At 37.4% G+C, this 18603-nt stretch overlaps 1 protein-coding gene across 1 annotated transcript in view; it reads left to right on the top strand.

Moving 5' to 3' along the window:
- NLK (nemo-like kinase) overlaps nt 1-18603 on the top strand; it is a 128735-nt gene that overhangs the window by 80931 nt on the left and 29201 nt on the right. The gene's annotated exons all lie outside the window — the stretch shown is intronic.

Raw genomic sequence — 18603 nt, 5'->3', positions numbered from 1 at the left:
CTCTGAAAAATAAGAAAACTTCTGCCTAAAACACAAAAGTATTGAATGATTAATAGGATCTCAAGTTCCTATTTGATTTCAATGTAATACATTATCCATCTGTGCCAGCAGCTTCTTCTGTAGTATCTCAGAATCATGGCATATACATTAAACATGGTTTTAGACAGTGCTTTTTTTTTTTTTTTTTAAGTTGAAGGCTTTTAGAATAGATATTTTGAATTTTAAATGTGTGATCTTGGAATTGTGCTTTGAAGAAACTATTTTGGAGGCTCTGTTGTTTTAGGTAAGTTCTAAATATATATATTGCTAGGCATCTAATGGATGTCTGATATTTCATTGATAAAAGAGCCCATTTATGGAGTCAAAAATATATATAAAGGGAAAGAAATAATCTTTAGTAATCTTAAATGTAGAGTACCATACCATTACACTTTTTTCTAAGACTAGAAAATTGGGATGTTATAGTGCATATGTAAGTTTCAGCAGGCAATATTTTAAACCAGAAGATCTTTTTAAAACTAATAGAATAGTTAATATCATTTTAGAATACCTGAGGTCTGTGAACATTTTGATGTAATCAAGTGTACAATAAGTGTCAACGTGTATATCATGCAGTTAATCATCCGTTTTTCACTAAAACTCTAATAAAATGACTATATCGGTGCCCACCAAAAATTTAGCTTGGGTTTTGAAAGACCATGCATCTTTAAATAACTCCTTATGCAGCTTTTAAAAAGGCAGTATCTAGATTATAACTGTTTACAAATCTTCCTACAGTAGAGTTCAGCAGATGAATCAGGTATGGAAAGAGCAATAAGTTCCACCCTGACCTCTGTATCTTTTAGCTTTTGTGTTTTCATAGTTTTAAAGTCTAATATATCCACCAAAAAATATATTCTCTAATAATTAAGAAAAATTATTTTTTAACTTGAAACACAATCAACATTTTATGGAGAAGAATATGCATGGTCTAAGTCTTCTGTGCTAGAAACAATTACAGCCTAAAATCAGTAGAAATGAGAAGTCTAACTAGATGACGGTGTGCTGCAGTTGCCAGGACTCCTGGATTTTACCTGATGTCCTGGTATTAATAAGTTTCTCCTTTTACTTTCTGAAGTGTCCCTATTTGAATAATAGGTTTGGCTTGTGCAGGCAATGTTTAAACAGGAATTTCTTGTCATAAAGGCAGCGAGGGAACCTACATTTCAGCCAGTTAAAGTCTTTGGTAGGCAGTAATGTAATACTATCAAATAAACTACTCCCAGATGCAGCAGTTTAATTGATAGTATGAGTAGACTGTATTTTATATACACAATATGTAATTCCCTAGTGCTATGAAAGAGCTCTCTAACCTCAGGGAACCTTAGGAGCCAGTGAAAAGCTAAGAACAAGCAAAATAAAATGTGTAAATGCAGATGTAAGTGCACTCTTTCTGCAGCAAAAGTACCAGCGAAGACCGGAAATCTCCATCCTAAGAATTTTGAAGATTTCCATATTGTTAGAATTTCCTCTTCATTTATTCCATAAACATAAGCATCAACTATGTTCCTAGAACCAAGAATTTTTATCTGTTTTGCTCACTGTTGTGTTCCCAGCACTTAGAACAGTACCTAACATATAGTAGGTGCTAAATAGATATTTGTTGAATAAGATAGTGTCTGACTTAACAGGTTTGTAATCTAGTGGATGATATAATCATATAAATAATATAGATTAGAAAGTACAGTGATAGAAAAAAATCTACATATCCTGAGAGCACTGAGGATCTGATTTTCACTCTTTCCCGTTTTAGTTTCCAAGCTGATTACTTGAAAAGCATTTGATGTTTTTAAACAAAAACTTTGATTTACCCACCATCACCAGTTCTGGCTCCTTAGCACCGAAGCCTAAGACAAACACTTAGAAAGGCAAAACAGAGGAAAAGTTAGGTAGAACAGTCCAAGAGCAGCAAAATTCTTAACTTTGCCCACCTTAGTCAGTATCTCCTCAGCTTTATTTATTCATGTGGCCAAACATTTAGCACTGTTATATATTTAACATTGTATTAATACTAATCCCTGTGGAGGTTATAGAGATGAATTGTTTTTTTAAATTTAGTGTGTCAGGAATTATTCTCAATACTTCACTCTTATTTTAAAGATGAAGAAACTATAGCTCAGAGAGGTAGATAACTTGATCAAGGGGTTTGAATCCATGTTGACTGGTCTGATGGGTAAAGAAGGCTCTTAACCCACTACTGCCTCTTAATGTTTTCCCTCAAGAAAAATGTTCTCCCTCGAGTCAGTGGGGTGAGATAAGAACTAAAGAATAACTATTATGTATGGTAGATTGTGTCAGAAGATTTAAAAGAAGAAATTGCCTCACAGAAAAAACCGTAAGAAGATTTCATGTAGGAAAAGACATTTTAGCTGAGTATTGAAGGATGAGAAGGATTTGGATCGGTAACATTGAGGAGGATGGATATTCCAAATGGATGGAGTAAGTATTAACATCTTCTAGGGAATGACTAGAGTTTAGAATGTGTAAATAGTGAGAAATTAAGCTAGTTGGAGCCAAGTCATGGAGGGCCTTGAATGCTGAACTAAGGAAATTCATCTTTATTCAGGAGGCATTTTAGAATCCAGCGAAGGATTTTTGTGGTGAGGAATGACAGAATCAGAAGTGTATTCTATAAACTTAACAAAGAGTTTCTGTTGGGGTGTTGAGAAAGTTCTAGAAACAGAAGTGGTGAAAGTGGTGATAGTTGCATAACGTTGTGAATGTGCTTAATACCACTGAATTTAGAGGTTTTTGAGCATAGCAGTGGGACCAACCATAGTCTGGAAAAGGTAGGAGAAAAGGCAGCTTACTCCTCCACTTACCAGCTCTTTAAATGGAGACCATGTTACCCAAATCATGTTGATGCTCTTCATATTAATCCATTATAAATGTTTTTTGATGGCCAAATTAATTAAATCTTAAAAATGTCAACACCTAATTCATTTGCTGTTAAACTTTAGAAAATGAGAATATATTTTTTAGGTCTAAAATTCCAATGTTATTTTCATGCTGACACATTAGCAGTGGAAAAAGCAGAATTCAAAGTCAGGTGTGAGAAGTTTAAAGATATTTTCCTTTGATTCTGCCTTGAGCTAATTACCCAAAATCTCTGCATCATTCATTCTCTGAACAGTGAGTTTTTGAACTTATGGTGGAGTCACAGTCCTACATTTAAACTGAAACATATGCAACACGGATTTTTGAATTTAACATGGTTAAAAGAGAGAGAATTTAGTTTGTGCCCAATTCCACTCATTTACCTTCTTTTCCAGAATGAGTATGAGACAGAAATCAAGATGTACTGTGCCCTCAGTTAGTTTCAGCTCCCATAGGCTTCCCACAGTGGGAGCATTTCACCAAACTGAGTGTGATACTGGTGTTAAGAGAGGTACTTTTGTGTGGCATGACCCCTTAACACAAGCCATCTGTTTCATATGGGGCTCAATCAAAGAAAACAGCTCTCTGTTCCAATGCCAGAGAATACAATACTGTTGAATTTAATGAGAGTTTGATATGTGGGTCTCCAACATGGTATCTTCCCAGGTGACTTTTTTTTGTGACACTTGGTGTTCATTTTATGCCTTAACTTTAGAACTTCACCCTCAGGAAAGAGGTACCAGCAGGTATTATCAAGTATAATGGCTATTGCTGTTACCCTTAAGGAGTTCATGGTTCAAAAGAGATGATTGACGATTGTGAAATAATTATAATACCAGAGTAATCAAGTTTACAATAGAAATATTAACCACATTTTGTTACGTATGAAAACTTCCCTGCCCTCCTTCCCTCTCCCACAAAAGAAGAGTTTGGAGGACTTACCTGGAACTTAAAATTTTTGTAGAATAAAACATTTTCCTACATCAATTCATATGAGATCAATTGCATATTAGTAGGATAGATATGGGGCTTTCCTGATAGCTGATAAAAAATCTGCCTGCAGTGTGGGAGACCTGGGTTCAATCCTTGGGTTGGGAAGATCCTCTGGAGAAGGGAACAGCTACCCGCTCCAGTATTCTGGCCTAGAGAATTCCATGGACTGTGTAGTCCATGGGGTTGCGAAGAGTCGGACATGACAGCAACTTTTGCTTCTCTTCAGGATAGATATATTTTCCATATTTTCTCACAAAATTTTAGGTGGTTTCTGGTCTCTATTTGTGGGTCCATATAACCCTTTTTGTATAGCTATTCTAATGAAATAGCAGTATGGAACAGCGCTGAAGGTGGTACATCTAATTGCATGATAGAGTATTTGTTCCATAAATGTTAGAAAGTAGGTACTGTGAACAAGTGGATAAGGTACTCATATCTTTTTTTCCCCAAATTCATTAAAATATAATTTGATACATAGCAGATCTTATATCTTGACAGAGGAGGCAGATCCCTTTAAATGGACCATTGTTTTAACTTTCGTCTCTTCCCAGTTGCCATAGAAAATACTCAGAAACAGACTTTTGATATACCTCTCAGATGATTCTAGATTTTTGTTCTCTGTATATTTTGAATCCTCTCTGCCCTATTCCTTTTAATAACTTAGCTTTTTAAAATCTTCAACCAAAAATGAATTTCACTGTGATGGATGGCACTGGGCAGGTGTACTAAGGAAGTATCTGTAGCTTGGCATATTGAGAAGCTTGTCTTCCCTTCAGAATGCTGTTTGTGGTTGTTTATACTGCTGATAGCAATCTACTTTCAGGTTTTAATGACATCATTCTTGCAGCTTTACAATAGATCAGACTGGAGTAAGTTGCTCTCAAATTCTGTTGGGTGCAGGACATTTGAAACCAGATCATCTGGACATAGAAGTAAGTTTTTCAGACCCGTTACGAAAGGGTATGTGTGCTTAGTTGCTCAATCGTGTCTTACTCTTTGCAACCCGTGGACTGCAGCCCACCAGGCTTCTCTGTCCATGGGGATTCTCCAGGCAAGAATACTGGAGTGGATTGCCATGCCCTCTTCCGGAGCATCTTCTCAACCCAGGGATCGAAGCCAGGTCTCCTGCATTGCGGGTGGATTCTTTACCATCTGAGCCACCAGGGAAGCCCTAAGAAAGGGTGGATAGGTCTAATTTGAGGACCCATTGACAGTAAGAAGCATGAGGCAGTTTATATGACTGATATGTGCATCTTTACCCTCTGAATGGGGTTAAGTGGGGATTGAAGAATTTGTCCCTTCTCTTCATTAATTAAAAAAAAAATTGAAGAAGTAAAATGTTTCTCATCTTGGGGAGAGACTCTTCTCTCAAATATATATATATTACATCCAGAAAAAGTAGTAACTATTTTGGTCATTAATTCTGCTTCTGTTCCATGCTCTTAATGTCTGGGTTTGTGTATCTCTGCATTTATTTGCTTTGGGGGGCTATGATGACAAAAGATTAGTAATCCCAGACTCTACTACCAGCCTTTGACAGATACAGAAACTTAACTTTGCCTTCTGTAGGGCACTTTGAAAAGATAAGACTGAGGTTTGAAATAATATCACATATTCTAGGATGCTTTTTCTGTCATTGCATATGTGGTTATAGCTTTAGTGACAAGGACTCAGCGAACAGAATCTTCTGGAACAGGATATAGAATGACAGCTTTCCAGTTTTCTGTTTTTGGTGGTGGTTGTTGTTTTTTTCTTTTTTCATATGGTAGAATTGACTCTTTTTTTTTAGTTAATTTAAAATTGTGAATTAAAGGTGGTTTTAATTTTTTTGATTTTTGACATTCTATACAACAAATTAGTTACCTTAAAAAGAAGAGGAATTTGCCTTAGCCTGGGAAAGAGGTTGTTATATTCAAGCATTTTAACACCATGACCTTTTATTCCATTGATTTCTATAGAGAAGCACAGGCATGCTTCAGAAAAGGTCAGTGATTCTAATTGAAGCACACACCAATTTTTTTCTAGTTGCAGAGGCGCCCATGCTTTTTGTTGCAAAAAAAGATGATGAGATTTAGAGCTGACCATTTGTTACGAGAAAGCAATTTTCTCTGTGATGCATTGCTGTTTTTCTTTCACGTGGAAAGCATTGTTTGAAATCAACAATATCCAAAAACCAGATTTTTCCTTATTCATGCTATTTAATACCCCTCATTTTTATTTCTGAGGCTGTACATATTTGAGATCTCAATTGAAATTTCCCTCTGTGGACCTGATTTTGAAAGAAAAAAAATGTGAGGAAAATGATACCTATTAAGTCTCACATATTTATGGTTAAAAGATTTTCCTTCCAACAAGAATGGCAGGATTTCAGAGTTAGTGCTTAACATGAGTTTAAGCACGTTATAACTGTCGTCATTGGACTTTTCATAGAAGAGAATCTGTGGCTTTAGGAACTAAACTTGGCTATCTACATACTATAGTTGAACCAAAAATTCACTGTGTCCTTTTGGAAAAGTCACCTGATCTTCATATTTGTTCTAACTTACATTGCATGAAGATGGAAGACTTTCTTTTTTAAATGGTTGTTAAATTGTTGGCCAACATGTCTCCTACTTGATATTTAACATTGCAAGAGTTATTTTTTATAATCTGGTTTAGTGTTGGTCTTTGTCCAATATGAAGTGGAAGAAAGAATTGCCCGCGTTTTAATATCTGAAGTCAGGGCTTAAAATTGTGTTTTCAAAGCTTTCTGTCTATATTCATTCTGGAGGAAGTAATTTGTGTTCTCCATTTTCTTCTCCCAACTCAGCTAAACCAGCTAAATACCCTTACTTTGCTTTCGGAAGCTTTTAACACATCATTAATAGTTTCTCACACAACCTCAGTTGCTCATTGCACATAGAACATTAAATGTGTTCTCAGACTTCAGTTAAGCAGGTAGGTCAACCCACTATAGTTCTGAACTTTAGATGGTGAGAGTTTTTGAACCCGATAGGGTAGTTTTTAACATAAGACCACATCACAGATTTTCACACATATGCACACCTTGAGCTGTCCAGAATGGTTAACTCTCTATTATTAAAGTGCTTATATAGTAGTGCTTTCTTATGACATTTGCATAACCTTTATCTATAGCAATCATTTATTTGTAATAGTTTATAAACTCCCCTGGTTCTTACTGACTCTAGGAGCTGGGTAATGAATTTATTCTTACCTTTATTCTCTTTTGTCTGAGAGGTGGAAACAATCTAAGTCATAGACTGACAGGCAGGCTCAAACGTAGGAATATGGAAAATTGACCATCATTGCAGGATTATTATATTACGAAATTGACAAGCAAGTATCTCCCTTTCTTCTCCTTCAAAGCCTTGGTGGCTCCTCCAATATCTGTTCTTGGTTAGAGCCTAAATAACAGCACTCTAAAATCAGTCCCATTCTCTGCTCCTTCTCCTTACCATGCTCTCATCATCCGTTAGTTCTCCTGCCTGACAAAAAGCGATCTTGAGCTCAGTGACTGTCGTATCATGAAATGGGAACAAGCTCCCTATCTTCTGTTTATTTCAAAATCTTTTGACCAGTCCAGGGCCAACCTTGTCAGCATTCTTGCTAGCTTGAGGTAGTAGAAAATCTATCATAGTGGCAAAGAGCATGGAACCAGACAACCTAGATTTGAATCCCAGCTTTGCCTTTTACTTGTGTTTTCTTGGACAAGTTACTTAACCTCTCTGTGCCTCAATTTCCTGGTTAATAAAATGAAAATATTTAGTAGTGCCATAAAAAAGGCTGAGTGCCGAAGAATTGATGCTTTTGAGCTGTGGTATTGGAGAAGACTCTTCAGAGTCCCTTGAACTGCAAGATCAAACCAGTCAATCTAAAGGAAATCAATACTGAATATTCATTAGAAGGATTGATACTGAAGCTCCAGTACTTTGGCCATCTGATGCGAAGAGCCAACTCATTGGAAAAGACCCTGATGCTGGGAAAGATTGAAAGCAGGAGGAGAAGGGGACGACAGAGGATGAGATGGTTGGATGGCATCACTGACTCAATTGACATGAGTTTGAGCAAGCTCCGGGAAATGTAGAAGGACAAGGAAGCCTGGCGTGCTGCAATCCATGGGGTTGCAAAGAGTTGGACTTGACTGAGCAAATGAGCAACAGCCACCCCATAGAGTTATTTTGAGGAATAAATTGGGATAGTTAGAACAGTACTTAACAAGTGCACAAAAGTAGTAAGGAAAGGCCTTATAGATGAAGTAGAACTTAGTGAAGTTGGAAGACAGTAGAAACTCCTGTGGACTTTGTGATGCAAAGTGTGCCAAGCCAGCTATGAACAGATGGTATAAGCAAGTCCTCATCACAAATGGACTTCCGTAATGGCTGATCACTAACTACCTAACTCATTTATAGAGAGGTGTGTTTTTTTTGTTTTTTTTTCGTTTTTAATGTTAACTGTTAATGAAGAGTGGGTTGTCAACCTCAGTACCTCATATTCTCTTACCTGGTCTCCTCTTCTAGCTTTAGTTTTTTTTTGGCATTTAGTTTTTTTTCAGCTCTTTGAAACACCTGTGTTTCAGGATGTATACAGAAAATATATTCTGTATACATCTCGCTGGCACCTCCAAGCCTTCCATCCAGACTGCATCCACGTTATAGCTTTCTAACTACTTTTTCCATTACCTTAACCAAACTCTTCTTATTAATTAGAAAGACATAATTTCCTCCTTCAACCTATCATCCCACAACCACTCGCCTTGGGTCTTCCCTGGTGGTCCAGTGGCTAAGACTCTGCACAAAGACTACTCCCCTTTTATGCCCTAAAGTAGTAGTCACATCTCCTAGTAGTAGTCCCTTCATGGCTACATAAAGATTACTTTGGCCTTACATATTTTAGGGCTTCCCCCATGGCTCAGTGGTAAAGAATCCACCTGCAATGCAGGAGCTGTGGGTTCAATTCCTGAGTGGGGAGGAAATGGCAACCCACTCCAGTATTCTTGCCTGGGAAATTCCATGAACAGAGGAACCTGGTGGGCTACAGTCCATAGGGTCACAAAGCATTGGACACAACTCAGACGACTTAGCAGCAGTAGTGTATGTGCAAATCCTGAGGTTGTTTTAAAAGAACTGTTTCAAGTTCCAACTCCCAGTTGGAATTTTTTTCCCTCTGCTTTGAAGAGAGTTGCTATAGTAGGAACAACTTATTCACACCAGCTCTTTGAAACACCTGTTTCAGGTGATGCCAAAAAAAAAAACTAAAGCTAGAATGTAGTCTTTTCACCTCTATTACAAAATAAATATACCTCTAAAACTTCCCAGCTGGTGGGGAATGAAATGCTGCCAGCCTTCCCAACTATTAGAGGGTAATAATGAATAACAACAAAGCCATACCTCATTTGAGCCCCTGAAAAGCCTCATAACCCCATTATCATTCTCTTGAACTGCTTAACCTTCTGATTATTAGCCTCTTTAATCCAGGTGTGAGGATTTGGGGATGCTCATAGGGCTATTTATTTCATCTTTTTGTCCTATTCCACTGTTCTGACTTTATTTTTTAAGGTTGGTAGACACCAGGGAGATACGTGTTACATAGAGACCCAGAGGTTTCAGAAGTCACTAAATTTATCAGACCTGCCTTAATTGGAGGATATAGGGAAGCAGTGGGGCTTTTAGCCACTTCATAGACCAGCTGAGTCTCCCGCTACCAACTCAATTTATTTGAGAGCAATACTTCAGGGAACTTAATAAACCTGTAGCACACTAGCACAAATCTGTATTTTAACCAGAGTACAATTTATGTACTACTTAATAATACATTGGTTTGCTCTGTGTATAATATATAATGCCATTATTAAAAGTTAAGTGCACTGAATTGTTGGTGTGGGTTTAATAATTACATGTTTAATTGACAGTTTTCCTCTTATTGATACATCACTCAGAGGTGGCAAGAGAACTCAGATGGTAGGTAATAGAATTAGGTTGAAGTGGCCTTTTTCCAAAGGAAATATGATATGCACAAGCCCAGCAGAGTTTTGTTTTGTGTGTGTGGTTCTGGATATGTGGTATATTAACCAGTTAGGGGATGCCAACCTAATAGTTAATTTTTGCCACCCTAAGGTCAAGTCTGAGAAAATCCAGGTGACTAGAAGTTCTTTACTGAAACCAGGAGTCCCATGGGTGGAGGTCTCACAGCGATTAACACTTTTAATTGCTCCCTTGAGTTTCCAGTCCTTCCAGAACCAACCCTCTCTCAAAAGTAGTATGCAATATGCCAAGAAAACTGCATGAGACCTGTTAATAAGAAGTGAATATAATTTTCCTTTTCAGCAGTGATATCCTTTTAAGATTCTGATCTTCTTAAGATCAGTACCTTAAAGGAACTTTTTTAATTGGTTGCCTGTTTTGTTTTGTTTTTTCTTTTTAACTTAGATTCTTTTGGCTTTCCCTTGCGTAGGGAGAGGGAAATGTTAGGAGGAGATAAGAATAAAGTTACATGTTCTTCCCATAACAGTGATGATGGTGGCAGCAGCTATGTGTCAGACACTTATATGTGATTCACATACAGCATCTGGACCCAGCAATAACCCAGCAGTGTAGTAGATGTCGTTGTGTTTCTTTTGTAAATGCAGAAACAAACTCGAGAGGTTATTTAACTTGTCTGATGTTACCAAGCCAGTAAGTGACCAAGTCGAGATTCTAACCTGGTCTTTAATTCCAAAGCCTACACCACACTGCCTCCCACTACCTAAATCTGTTTTAACTCTTCATTCTAAAAATCTGCCCTCTTCTCAAGTAGAATTATTTTGTTCACCTTTTTTGATGTTTCATCTATTGAGAGACAAAGCACAGGTTAAGAACAAAAGCTGGGGTTTAGCACCAACTCTCCTGTGTACTAGCTATGACTTCTGGCTAGTTTCTTCACCTTTCTAAACCTCTTTGCTTATTTGTATAATGGGAATGTTAATAGGACTTAGAGTAATTATGAATAGATGAGACAAATTAACTTTAAGCTGGAGGTCTGACACATAGAAAACTAAATAGCAGTTTTTTAAAATCAAGTTTCTGTGGCCATGTACATTAAAATCTTTTTGCTTCCTTCTTACTTTTTCTACCTGACTTTTACTTGTCAGTCTTAACGCTTTTCTAATCTCTTGAATGTTGCTTTGCATTCATTCATCTTTTTTCTCTGTTTTGTCATTGAGTTAGCATGCTCTCTACACCCCTCGGTACCCAGTCAGTGTTTATTGATGCCAATGATAATGGTTAAACAATGATGGTGTTGGCACCAGTCCTGCAGCCTCTGAGACTGCTTGAGTAATCATGACTTCCTAAAAACAGAGACAGACTCAATCATCTTTCTCATAATTGAAGGTCAGAATTTAATGTCAGCATTTGTTTCTGTGGTGATTATGTAGCTTTTTCTGTGGAATTACCTTTGACAGTTGGAGTAGTCGGGCTTTCTGGCATGAGACTGATTGTCATGCATTCTTAAATTACTTTCTAAAATAGATGCAGCATCATAAAGGTAGGTTAAACAAATATTGATCGTGGTACAGGTTTGTTTTACTTGAAGCAAGAGGTCAGGGGAGGCCTACCATTGAAGGGCAGTTGACGACCAGACTCTATCTACATTAGTTCCCTAGTTTTCTTTCCATAATCCTTTTTGGCATCAAACAACATTGTACAAAACTGTGTTTAATCCTAAACATGCCTCTCTTTTCTCTGCCTTTCTGGTATCTCTAATATATTCCTACCTCATTTCTTTGATTCTCAGAAGATTTCTTATTTTTGCTTTTTCTGCTTCAAACTGTGTCCTCATAAACACATTTTATTCCACAGCAACCCTTTGTGGGTGTCCAGCAGGATGTCCTGCATGTTATATTGATATTTGGGCCCTATGCACTAACAACTCAGCTGCTAACACTGATGGGCATTATTCTAAAGGCTGAATTTTATGATTCAATAATGATAACATGCTTTCATAATTTAGAAATCCAGATTTTTTTAATAACAAAAGGAAAGAAATAGAAAAAAATTTAATAAAAAAAAAGAAAAACTTTGTGCAAGAAAAAGAAGATTGTAAGCAGAAGCAAAATTAATACCCTGTCTGTGGCAGATTTCATTTAGTAGTAATTACTTGTTACCATGTCTAATGTAATATAATATATAAACTTATATTTTTAATTTAATCTCCCACTAAAATCTGTCCTATATTTCCAGCAATCTATAGTTCAGACTTGTTTTCTTCCTCATTTTCTTCTCAAGGGATACCATTGACATGCATATGCTAATTTTTTTGTGTTTTCCTTATCCATTTAAAGAAATAGAGAATATGAAGCTATTCAAGTAAGTGTGTATGGTTCATTGGTATAAGAAAGTGTTAATTGTCAATTTTAGTTTTGAAGCTTAAGAAAGGTGAAATAAGGAGTTCCCTGGCAGTCCAGTGGTTAGGACTCTGCTCTTCCAATGCAGGGGGTGAGGGTTCAATCCCCACTCAGGGAACTAAGATCCCACATGCCACATGGCATGGCCAAAATATAAATTTTTTTTAAAAGAGAAAGAAGAAAGAAGTGTGAAAGGAATAAGATTTGAATGAAGTAACGTGGGAGAGAGAGTATGAGGTAGAAAAACTTGTGTCCATCATTTTTTTTTAACCTTTGTTTTATTTTTCAGTTGCTGGCAAAAGGAGTATCATGATTTAGCTTGTCAACCTGACATTCGTTCACCCCCAACGTAGATCTGTTGCACGGGAGTGGTACGAGGTTGTTAGGAGGATTAAATGAGGTGATCTGTATTAAGAGTAGCACATAGTAGACTCAAGGGTGCTTTATTTGAGATTCTGACCTGTTAGTGACAGAACCAAGACTACAGTTCAGGTACTAGAGGAAATGAGTAAGAGTGTGGCAGTTACTTCAGACACCTTTGGATTCAGTTCCTTCCAAAAGGAAAGCCTAAAACTCAAAAAGAGAACAGTTAGTTCTGTAGAATAACCTAACTTGTGCTGTGAGAAATCAGAGATAATTCATAGCAAGTGCTTCCAAAGTGCCTCACATATAGAGGGAACTCAATAAATGTTCATTGCTTTTATTTTTGCTATTTCTCATGTATTTTTATTTATTTATTTATTTTTAATTCTTAAGGTGAACCATTTTAGGAAACCTAATGCATGACTTCCCTGGTGGTTCAGTGGCAAAGAATCCACCTGCCAGTGCGGGAGTTGCAAGAGACACAGGTTCCATCCCTGGGTTGGGAAGATCCCCTGGAGTAGGAAATGGCAACCCACTCCAGTATTCTTGCCTGAAAAATCCCATGGACAGAAGAGCCTGGGGGCTACAATCCATGGGGTCTCAAAGAGTTGGACGCAGCTGAGCACAATGCATGTATGTGTGTTTTTATAGATATAGGTAAATTGCCAATTAGAATGTGCATCTAATTAGAAGTTTAGTATGAGCCGAAGAAACCTGGATGGTTTCTCACATGTTTCTCTGAAGGTGTAAATCTCTGTAGTTATTGGCATTTAGCAATTCTAATAATTTAGAGGTTTATCTTTTTAGAAGAATGTGTCTTAGTTGTGCTGCTTTGCTTCTCTTTACTCCTCTTGGCCCTGTGGTGGCAGATCTGCCTTATTCAGTCCCAGAGCAGTGCCTAAGGGGCTTTACGAGATCAACAGCCATGACATTGTTGTGATCTTTGAGTGAATCTGTTGTAATTGCTTGTTTGATTGTCCACCTGCCTTGGTAGGCTATGAACTCAGTTTTGGCAGTGATGCTCTTACACTCCATCACATTTTCAGTGCCTAGAATGGAGCCCATGTCTGGCACATGCTGCTATGCTGGGTATTTGTTGGAGAACAAGAAGAGTGACTTCTCATTTGAAAACACATAGGGAGGGATTCTAAAAGCTCCATCATGTAACCCAGTCCTGAATTTGATTTTTTTTTGGAATCTGGTTTTTTCGAGGTGCAAAGTAGGTCCGTCTTAGGAATTTAATTTTCTCTCTTGACAGTAAACAGAGTGAGGCAGAATTTAACAGAAAGGGTCCGACTTAGGGATCATTACAATCTAGGTGTGAATCCAAGCTCTGTGTCAGCAGCTTAACCTCTCCCAGCCTCAATGTGCTCATATCTTAATAGAAATAGTTACAAATTAGGTATCATACACAGGGATTAAATGAGGTGATAAAGTGGCACATAAGTAGCTTCAACAGGAAGTTAGCTTCCTTTCTCCTTTTCTTCTCCTCATAGCACTTAATTAAAAGTAATTCAGCTTTTCTTTATTGCAAAGTAGTGTGCATGCTGTGTGACCTGTGGTTAAGAAATGGGAATAGTAGGCAAGCAGGAAGCAGCTTTGTGGGATAGAGCGCACGCTGGGCTGGGAGTCGGGAAGCATAAGGTAGTAAGGCTTTTTGCAAACTTGGAATGTGACCTTGGGTAAATCCCATAACCTCTCTGTGACTAAGTTTGTGTTTCTGTTAACTGATGTTCTCCATTGACTAGTAATATTTGAGAAGGCAGTGAAGGGACTGTTTTCTATCCCGTTATATATAAAGAAGTTTCTGAAATGTCAGTATTACAAAAAAAACCTACACAAAATTAACTCTTTAAAACAACACAGAAACACTTGTGCCTCTTGGGCACCTTTAGGTATCAAAAGCTGCTACCGTCCCCCGCCTTGCATTTCTAATTGTTAATTTGCATCATTCGTTTTTCTGAAGCAAATCAGTACATTTTGAAATCCATATTTCATGGAGCTACTTAACTAATTGCTGCAATCAGCAGCAATTTATTTTATATCAGGGCTGTTCAAATCACTGTGAGGTTGGCATACCATGCACAGTGTGTTTTTTACAACCATATTTTTAATGATGAGTTTTAATAAGGGAGAATGGTTAATCTGCTAATATTCGCCTGAAAGTCCTAACTTTGGTCCTGTGGTGTACCTTTACCCAGTGCTAACTTTAAAGGCCATAGCAAAGTCAGTGACCCAGTGGGTGCACCAGCTGTTGGAGAGGCTGTCCCATTTAGAAGGACAGAGAGAGGGAAAGAGCACCCTGTTTTTCTTCTTATTTGGAGACCCTCATTAAATTACTCAGAAACAATAATCAGATAGCTGCTGTTCAAGTTAATGGCACCTCCGAGTCCCTGTCAAGAGAGCTTTATTTAATGTGCGACAGACCTGGAGTGGTGCAGGTGCCTTTTCAGGCCCTCATTTAATTTAAGCTGCTTTAGTTGGCATGGCAACTAGTTGAGACATCTGGGAGACATTATGTTGGGGATTGAGACTTTAGAGGATTTCTGCTAGAGCAAAGCAGAAACCTTATCATAAAGTGGTGTGTGTTGCTTCTAAATTTCTGCAGCTCTGTTGTTCAGTCGCCAATTCAGGAATTGTATTTTTCCAGAGAAGTAAAATTTTTAAAGGTTGGCCTGGCCATTGGCTTGTTTTCTGTGAAGAAAAAATTTGCTTTGTCCCTGAGGTGAAACATTTATTTCAACCCTGAAGAATTTATTTTGCCAAACTAAAGCTTGACAAAACTTACTCTATGCAGAGTGGCTATTTTCATCACCTTGTAAAAAGTATACTTTCAAAATTTCTCAAACTTTTATGTTTAAAAGATATTAGAGGAAGGGAAATATTTCTGCGCAAAGGTAAATGAAATTGTCAAGGTAGACTGGGCTATATGTGGTTTTCCCTGGATTTTCTGATTAAATTAAGAGATTATTAAACACTACCCTCATTTTTTTTTTTAACGCTGTCATCTTCTCAAGAAGCAGAGATATAAAAGTAACACTCATTTAAACTCTTTTTTAAATATTATAACAGGAGATTGAATGAAAGGTTTTTTAAATTCACAGATCCTGAGGACAAGAAACATGATAATCTGGTCATTTGTGTTTAGCAGAGGGAGTACCTGCTGGTTTATATTTTGTAAGAAATTATGCACATAATGTGCTCTTAGTATAGAAGAATTGACTTACTATTTGAAGTCATCCTTTATATTCATTTTGAACACCTTGTCTTTCAGGTTCATTTTGGTTTGGGGGGGTTTTGTTTTTGCTGTCTGTTAATACTTTGCTCTGTATTAGGTTGAACCATGTGAAATAATTATTTTTGTTGGTCAAAATGGTTCAACATTATCAATTCAGATCTAGTAGGTCTAGGGTGGGAACAACACCCTGATCTGGAAGTACTTGTTTCATAATGCTAAGTTAAACATTAGAGTGTTTTCTAAAATTAGTAATTATTTGTAAAATATCCAGTTAGAATAGTACCCATTCCAGCCAGACAATGTTTTCCTTTTCCCTTTTCTTTGAAAATGTAGTCACCGTTAGAAGAAAGCATATGATATTATTTCATGCTTATTCTGTTTTTGGCTTTTGTATCAGTTTGTTCCTTTTATAAGTCAAAGCAATATTTTTCAAGTGCCAGCACCATGATTTCAATCAACCTGATAACTTGAAAATTAAGATGTTTTCTCTCTGCTGTTTGCATGCATACCAACTGTCACCAGTAACAGTAAAGATTCTGGCATCGCAGCTTGGCTGCCTGTTTTGTAGATATGTGAGACAGAATAGAATATAACCTGCTCTTCACTTCCATGCAAGAACTTTTCAATCCTGGCAGGAAGAAGAAAATTGTCAGTAAACTCAGAAGACATGACTGACATCCCATACAGATAAGTACTCTGTTCAGGAGTTTTCTTTTCCTGAGTAAAACCACAAGTTGACGATACAGGGATGTCAGTTGTGAAGTTTTTCTGTGTTTGCTCTGTTGTTCTGTTTTTTCCCTGTGTAATGTTCCTTTGTTTTCATCCCTTGAGATTTCTGGAACCAACTCAGGAATATGAGAACCTCTGATTAAGGCTTAATGGTGCAAATAGAAAATTTTTTCCCCTGTCTCTATCCTATGATTAAGATTTCCCAGTGCGGCAGGGAAGAAACTTTTTAGTATATACAAGAGGGTTAATATCTTTAATATGTAAGGCACTTCTATAAATAAAATTATCACCCCAGTATAAAACTGAGTTAAAAAAAGAAACACTTCTCTCTTCACTCCTCTCTTTTTTCTCCTCTCATACTCACACATATATGTGGCCAATAAACATGTAAACAATTTCCATCTGAAAACAACATTTGATAAAACACAGATCTTTATTGCTAAAATCCTTCCTATAGTCCCCAAGAATTCATACTGGAAGAGGCAGAAACTTCTACCGGCAGTAATGAGAACCCAGAAGCAGGTTACTTCTTGCTCAGAACATCAGAGCAGCTAAGGAACTGGAGGCATCAGGTATCTTAGAAAGTAGGGATGCACGTGGGTCTAAACCCAGAGTTGCTTTCAGGCCTTCGTTAGAAGTAGTAAAGATTTAGTTCAGGTGTCTTTTCCTATCCCACGGGAGACAAGTAAAGCCTTACTCCCTGGTGACAGCAGGAGCTAAGCTATGGTGTCTTTGGCTCTTCCCCTGCTCTTACAGGATATCTTGGACATGTTATTTTGAGCTGTCAGTGAGTCATCCATTGGAGATGATGAGTAGACAGTTAAATATACAAGGCTGGACTTAAGGCAAGAAAATTACTAGAGATGTAAAGTTTGAGAGTCGTCAGGATGGATGTTTATTTAAAGTCATGGGACTCTCTTCGATTACCCTAGAGAGTGAGTATCTGAAGAGAAGAGGACCAAGCCCTGGGGCATTTCAACAGTAAATGGTTGGGCAGGAGCACCAACAAAGGGAATGAGAGGAAACACAAAGAAAGGGAGAAGGAAAGTCAGAGCTGAATGTTCCAGAAGCCATTTGGAGAAAGTGCCTCACAAAAGAGGGGTTGGCCAACTGTGTATGTCAGCTGTTACCAATTTTTCATTCTCCCTATGCCCAAGTTGTCCCTTTTCCTACTTGTTTGCGCTGAAAAATTAAATTAGAAGTGTTTTTAAGTCCCCAAATAATAATCACTTACTACAAGAGACTTTTTAAAACTCAGAAAGGTAAGATACCAAACCTCATGTCACTTTTTTGAAAATGTAAGTTATGTCCAGCACTTACCCTTCCAATGAGCATGCCAGTGCTGAAACAAGAGCCCCTGCCCTGGATCCTTTTAGTTTTTTATAGCTAATGGTGAGCACCCAAAGACTCCAGCCTCCATAATATCTTTCTCATAGAAGAATTTTAGGATCTGAGGAAATACGTAAGAAAGCAGACTAACTCTGCTGTCTTTTGTCTTGCTTTTCCCTGCTTTCAGGTGCACAGGGCCAGGGAGGAAGCCTTAGTGTTTTACTCAGAATGTGAAACTTTTACAAGGTGTCAAAAGAATTTGTTTGGGTTCTTTTTCTTGTTTATTCATTTGTCTTCATTAAGTTTTATTGGAATACAGTTGATTTACAATGTTTTGTTAATTTCTGCTATATAGCAAAGTGAATCATTCATAATATACCCACCCTTTTTTAGATTCTTTTCACATATAGAATGTGTCAAAAGAATTTAAATCCTGTAAGAGCCTCCTAAACTCAAAGGCCCTCTTCCTTTGTCTGAAGGAAGCTTTTAAATCATAAAACTTGCCTAAAATTTTAAGGAGTTGTTACTGAAGGCAGGGGTAAGTCATGAATCTGTCCAAAAGACGGTGTCTTTACCAAGAGAATTCCACATCTCCATTACTCCCTGGGCCCTAGCCTTCGATCTTCTACCTCATATTGATTGTGCAAAACCCTGA

The sequence above is a fragment of the Bison bison genome, unplaced genomic scaffold, assembly GCF_000754665.1.
Source record: "Bison bison bison isolate TAMUID 2011002044 unplaced genomic scaffold, Bison_UMD1.0 scf7180017864472, whole genome shotgun sequence".
NCBI classification, from domain to species: domain Eukaryota; kingdom Metazoa; phylum Chordata; class Mammalia; order Artiodactyla; family Bovidae; genus Bison; species Bison bison.
The sequence above is the reverse complement of the archived record's forward strand: the minus strand, read 5'-3'. Positions and strand labels throughout refer to the sequence as shown.